Consider the following 6,085-nt stretch of genomic DNA (forward strand, 5'->3'; position numbering starts at 1 on the left):
AAGTCTGCTGGGTCAGTCAGGGCCAGTTCATACTATCACGTTTCAGGTAAAGCCCAAATGCAGACTGTGTTGAAGTAACAATGTTTATTACAGTAACAGGGGCAGGCAAACGACAGGTCAAGGCAGGCAGGGGTCGATAATCCAGAGTAGTGGCAAAGGCACCAGACTACAGGCAGGCTCAGGTCAGGCAGAGGTCAGTAATCCAGAGTAGTGGGGCAAAGGTACAGGACGGTAGGCAGGCTCAGGGGCAGGCAGAGTGGTCAGGCAGACGGTCTCAGAGTCAGGACAGGCAAAGGTCAAAACCAGAATAGCGAGGAAAAAGAGAGACTGGGGAAAAGCAGGAGCTGAGACAAAACGCTGGTTGACTTAACAAACAATGATGAACAGGCAACAGACAACACAGGTATAAGTACCCAGGGGATAATGGGGAAGAAGGGCGACACCTGGAGGGGGTGGAGACAAACACAAGGACAGGTAATACAGATCAGGACATGACAACCCCAGCATTAAGAGAATAGAAGAATCAAATGTTTTATTATTTAAATATTGAAAAAAATCTGGCTACAGACAGAAACAACGTAACACAATTTGAAGTCATATGGGGCAGAGTCTTCCAAGCATTAGAAACAACATTGGGTTTGGATATGGTGGGAACATGTGGGTCTGAGGAAGTGTGATGTCATTAATGTTTGTGAAAATGTATGTAGACTATGTAAATGTTAAGTTGTCTATTGTTTTTGTCTATGTATGTTTTTGTTAATTGTCCCCACCACCCCCAAAAGGAAACAATTAATGAATAAATAAAAAAGTAATGAACACGGAGACATACCCTGTTTTTAATTACTGCTCCCCCACCTTTCACAGTGACTCAGATCACTCAATCAGCATGACCAATTAAGAATAAGCACAGCAGGCTGGCCTGGGGCCATAAGAGACAAACACTGAGCAGAGTTGGACTGTGTAGAGGCAGTTCTAAGGGCTTCTAAGGGCAGCTCTGCCTCAAGGGCAGAAATGTGACTAGTTAAGTTTAGGCAAAGAAATGTGATTGGTTTAGTTTAGGCAACTAATTCCAATTGGTTAAGGTTAGGGTTAGGGGTTAGGTTAAGTTTAGAGATAGGAGTTGGGCTGAGATTTGAAACTCCACTGAAGAGACTAGACTGAGCTTGGGTTTGAATGGGATTTTTTCTAACCGTATTCCATTTAGAATGGAAAGCCATCTGGCCTCGGCATCAGATTCATGAGCTTATATTATATGATAGCAAGGAGGAAAATAACTACATTAACATCTGGAGTATGAAATAGAAGCTTGATCAATAAGCTTTTAAACAGTTGATATATAAATATATATATCCACTTAGATGTCTCTTGGCATCTGTCAAATTCTTTATGAAAAGAACCATGAAGGAGGAAAACGTTTTGGCACTCAAACACAGACCTCTTCTAGTCTGGTCCCAGATCTGTTTGTGCTGTCTTCTAGTTCTGCTGTCTTGGTCATTATCAAGCCTTTGGGACTAGGCTATGCCTCTCTCAGGAGTCTATAGCATACAGCAAAGGTCACTGGTCTTCAGAGGGCAGTGCCAAAGATAGACCAAGACCAACCACAGAAATGGAAAGGTCACATTGCATGGAGCTACTCACTGTCCTGCTGGACAACTAAGGCTACATTCATACACACATCCTTTGTTAATAATGGAACATTGGTCATGTTAATAATGGAACACTGGTCACGTTAATAATGGAACACTGGTCACTTTAATAATGGAATCACTGGTCACTTTAATAATGGAATCACTGGTCACTTTAATAATGGAATCACTGGTCACTTTAATAATGTAACACTGGTCACTTTAATAATGGAATCACTGGTCACTTTAATAATGGAACACTGGTCACTTTAATAATGGAATCACTGGTCACTTTAATAATGCAACACTGGTCACTTTAATAATGGAATCACTGGTCACTTTAATAATGGAATACTGGTCACTTTAATAATGGAATCACTGGTCACTTTAATAATGGAATACTGGTCACTTTAATAATGGAATCACTGGTCACTTTAATAATGGAATCACTGGTCACTTTAATAATGGAACACCGGTCACTTTAATAATGGAATCACTGGTCACTTTAATAATGTAACACTGGTCACTTTAATAATGGAATCACTGGTCACTTTAATAATGGAACACTGGTCACTTTAATAATGGAATCACTGATCACTTTAATAATGGAATCACTGGTCACTTTAATAATGGAATACTGGTCACTTTAATAATGGAACACTGGTCACTTTAGTAAATACGGTAGACCATTCCATTCTTGTGGGCCGGCTAATGAGTATTGGTGTCTCTGAGGGGTCTTTGGCCTGGTTTGCTAACTACTTCTCACAAAGAGTGCAGTGTATAAAGTCAGAACATCTGCTGTCTCAGCCACTGCCTGTCACCAAGGGTGTACCCCAAGGCTCGATCCTAGGCCACACGCTCTTCTCAATTTACATCAAATCAAACTTTATTTGTCACATGCGCCGAATACAACAAGTGCAGACGTTACCGTGAAATGCTTACTTACAAGCCCTTCACCAACAGTGCAGGTCAAGAGAGTTAAGAAAATATTTACCAAATAAACTAAAGTAAAAAATAATTAAAAGTAACACAATAAAATAACAATAACGAGGCTATATACAGGGGGTACCGGTACCCGAGTCAGTGTGCGGGGGTACAGGTTAGTCGTGGTAATTTGTACATGTAGGTAGGGGTGAAGTGACTATGCATAGATATTAAACAGTGAGTAGCAGCAGTGTACAAAACAAATGGAGGTGGGGTGTCAATGTAAATAGTCTGGTGGCCATTTGATTAATTGTTCAGCAGTCTTATTTTTTTATTTTTTTATTTCACCTTTATTTAACCAGTTAGGCAAGTTGAGAACAAGTTCTCATTTACAATTGCGACCTGGCCAAGATAAAGCAAAGCAGTTCGACAACATACAAAAACACAGAGTTACACATGGAGTAAAACAACATACAATCAATGATACAGTAGAAAAAAAAATAAGAAAAAAAATAAAAAATAAGACTATATACAATGTGAGCAAATGATGTGAGATAAGGGAGGTAAAGGCAAAAAAGGCCATGGTGGCAAAGTAAATAAAGTATAGCAAGTAAAACACTGGAATGGTAGATTTGTTATTTGAAGAAAGTTCAAAGTTAAAATATAAATAATATGGTGCAAAGGAGCAAAATAAATAAAATAAATAAATACAGTAGGGGAAGAGGTAGTAGTTTGGGCTAAATTATAGATGGGCTATGTACAGGTGGAGTGATCTGGGAGTAGCTCTGATAGCTGGTGCTTAAAGCTAGTGAGGCAGATAAGTGTTTCCAGTTTCAGAGATTTTTGTAGTTCGTTCCAGTCATTGGCAGCAGAGAACTGGAAGGAGAGACGACCAAAGGAGGAGTTGGCTTTAGGGGTGACCAGAGAGATATACCTGCTGGAGCGCGTGCTACAGGTTGGTGCTGCTATGGTGACCAGTGAGTGGAGATAAGGGGGGACTTTACCTAGCAGGGTCTTGTAGATGACCTGGAGCCAATGTGTTTGGCGACGATTATGAAGCGAAGGCCAGCCAACGAGAGCGTACAGGTCGCAGTGGTGGGTAGTATATGGGGCTTTGGTGACAAAACGGATGACACTGTGATAGACTGCATCCAGCTTGTTGAGTAGGGTATTGGAGACTATTTTGTAAATGACATCGCCGAAGTCGAGGATTGGTAGGATGGTCAGTTTTACGAGGGTATGTTTGGCAGCATGAGTGAAGGATGCTTTGTTGCGAAATAGGAAGCCAATTCTAGATTTAACTTTGGATTGGAGATGATTGATGTGAGTCTGGAAGGAGAGTTTACAGTCTAACCAGACACCTAGGTATTTGTAGTTGTCCACAAATTCTAAGTCAGAACCGTCCAGAGAAGTGATGCTGGACAGGCGGGCAGGTGCAGGCAGCGATCGGTTGAAGAGCATGCATTTAGTTTTACTTGTATTTAGGAGCAGTTGGAGACCACGGAAGGAGAGTTGTATGGCATTGAAGCTCGTCTGGAGGGTTGTTAACACAGTGTCCAAAGAAGGGCCAGAAGTATACAGAATGGTGTCGTCTGCGTAGAGGTGGATCAGAGATTCACCAGCAGCAAGAGCGACATCATTGATGTATACAGAGAAAAGAGTTGGCCCAAGAATTGAACCCTGTGGTACCCCCATAGAGACTGCCAGAGGTCCGGACAGCAGGCCCTCCGATTTGACACACTGAACTCTATCAGAGAAGTAGTTGGTGAACCAGGCGACGCAATTGTTTGAGAAACCAAGGCTACTGAGTCTGCCGATGAGGATGTGGTGATTAACAGAGTCAAAAGCTTTGGCCAGGTCAATGAATACGGCAGCACAGTATTGTTTCTTATCGATGGCGGTTACGATGTCGTTTAGGACCTTGAGCGTGGCTGAGGTGCACCCATGACCAGCTCTGAAACCAGATTGCATAGCGGAGAGGGTGCGGTCGGATTCGAAATGGTCGGTAATCTGTTTGTTGACTTGGCTTTCGAATACCTTAGAAAGGCAGGGTAGGATGGATAAAGGTCTGTAGCAATTTGGGTCAAGAGTGTCACCTCCTTTGAAGAGGGGGATGACAGCAGCTGCTTTCCAATCTATGGGAATCTCAGACGACACGAAAGAGAGGTTGTACAGGCTAGTAATAGGGGTTGCAATAATTTCGGCAGATAATTTTAGAAAGAAAGGGTCCAGATTGTCAAGCCCAGCTGATTTGTAGGGGTCCAGATTTTTCAGCTCTTTCAGAATATCAGCTGAATGGATTTGGGAGAAGGAGAAATGGGGGAGGCTTGGGCGAGTAGCTGTGGGGGGTGCAGTGCTGTTGAATGCAGTAGGGGTAGTTAGGTGGAAAGCATGGCCAGCCGTAGAAAAATGCTTATTGAAATTCTCAATTATATTGGGCTTATCGGTGGTGACAGAGTTTTCTATCCTCAGTGCAGTGGGCAGCTGGGAGGAGGTGTTCTTATTCTCCATGGACTTTACAATGTCCCAGAACTTTTTAGAGTTTGAGTTGCAGGAAGCAAATTTCTGTTTGAACAAGCTAGCCTTGGCGTTTCTAACTGCCTGTGTGTATTGGTTTCTAACTTCCCTGAAAAGTTGCATATCGCGGGGGCAGTTCGATGCTAATGCAGAACGCCACAGGATATTTTTGTGTTGGTTAAGGGCAGTCAGGTCTGGGGAGAACCAAGGGCTATATCTGTTCCTGGTTCTAAATTTCTTGAAAGGGGCATGCTTATTTAAGATGGTGAGGAAGGCATTTAAAAAAAAAATAACCAGGCATCCTCTACTGACGGGATGAGGTCAATATCCTTCCAGGATACCAGGGCCAGGTCGATTAGAAAGGCTTGCTCGTTGAAATGTTTCAGGGAGCGTTTGACAGTGATGAGTGGAGGTCGTTTGACCGCTGACCCATTACGGGTGCAGGCAATGAGGCAGTGATCGCTGAGATCTTGGTTGAAAACAGCAGAGGTGTATTTAGTTTTGGTTAGGATGATATCTATGAGGGTGCCAGTGTTTGCAGCTTTGGGGTTGTACCTGGTGGGTTCATTAATAATTTGTGTGAGATTGAGGGCATCAAGCTTGGATTGTAGGATGGCTGGGGTGTTAAGCATGTCCCAGTTTAGGTCACCTAGTAGCACGAGCTCTGAAGATAGATGGGGGGCAATCAGTTCACATATGGTGTCCAGAGCACAGCTAGGGGCCGAGGGGGGTCTATAGCAGGCGGCAACGGTGAGAGACTTGTTTTTGGAGAGGTGGATTTTTAAAAGTAGAAGTTCAAATTGTTTGGGTATAGACCTGGATAGCAGGACAGAACTCTGCAGGCTATCTCTGCAGTAGATTGCAACACCGCCCCTTTGGTCGTTCTATCTTGTCTGAAAACGTTGTAGTTAGGGATGAAGATTTCAGAGTTTTTGGTGGACTTCCTGAGCCAAGATTCAGACACAGCTAGGACATCCGGGTTGGCAGAGTGTGCTAAAGCAGTGAATAAAACAAACTTA

This window comes from Salmo salar, chromosome ssa16 (assembly GCF_905237065.1).
Source record: "Salmo salar chromosome ssa16, Ssal_v3.1, whole genome shotgun sequence".
Lineage (NCBI taxonomy): Eukaryota > Metazoa > Chordata > Actinopteri > Salmoniformes > Salmonidae > Salmo > Salmo salar.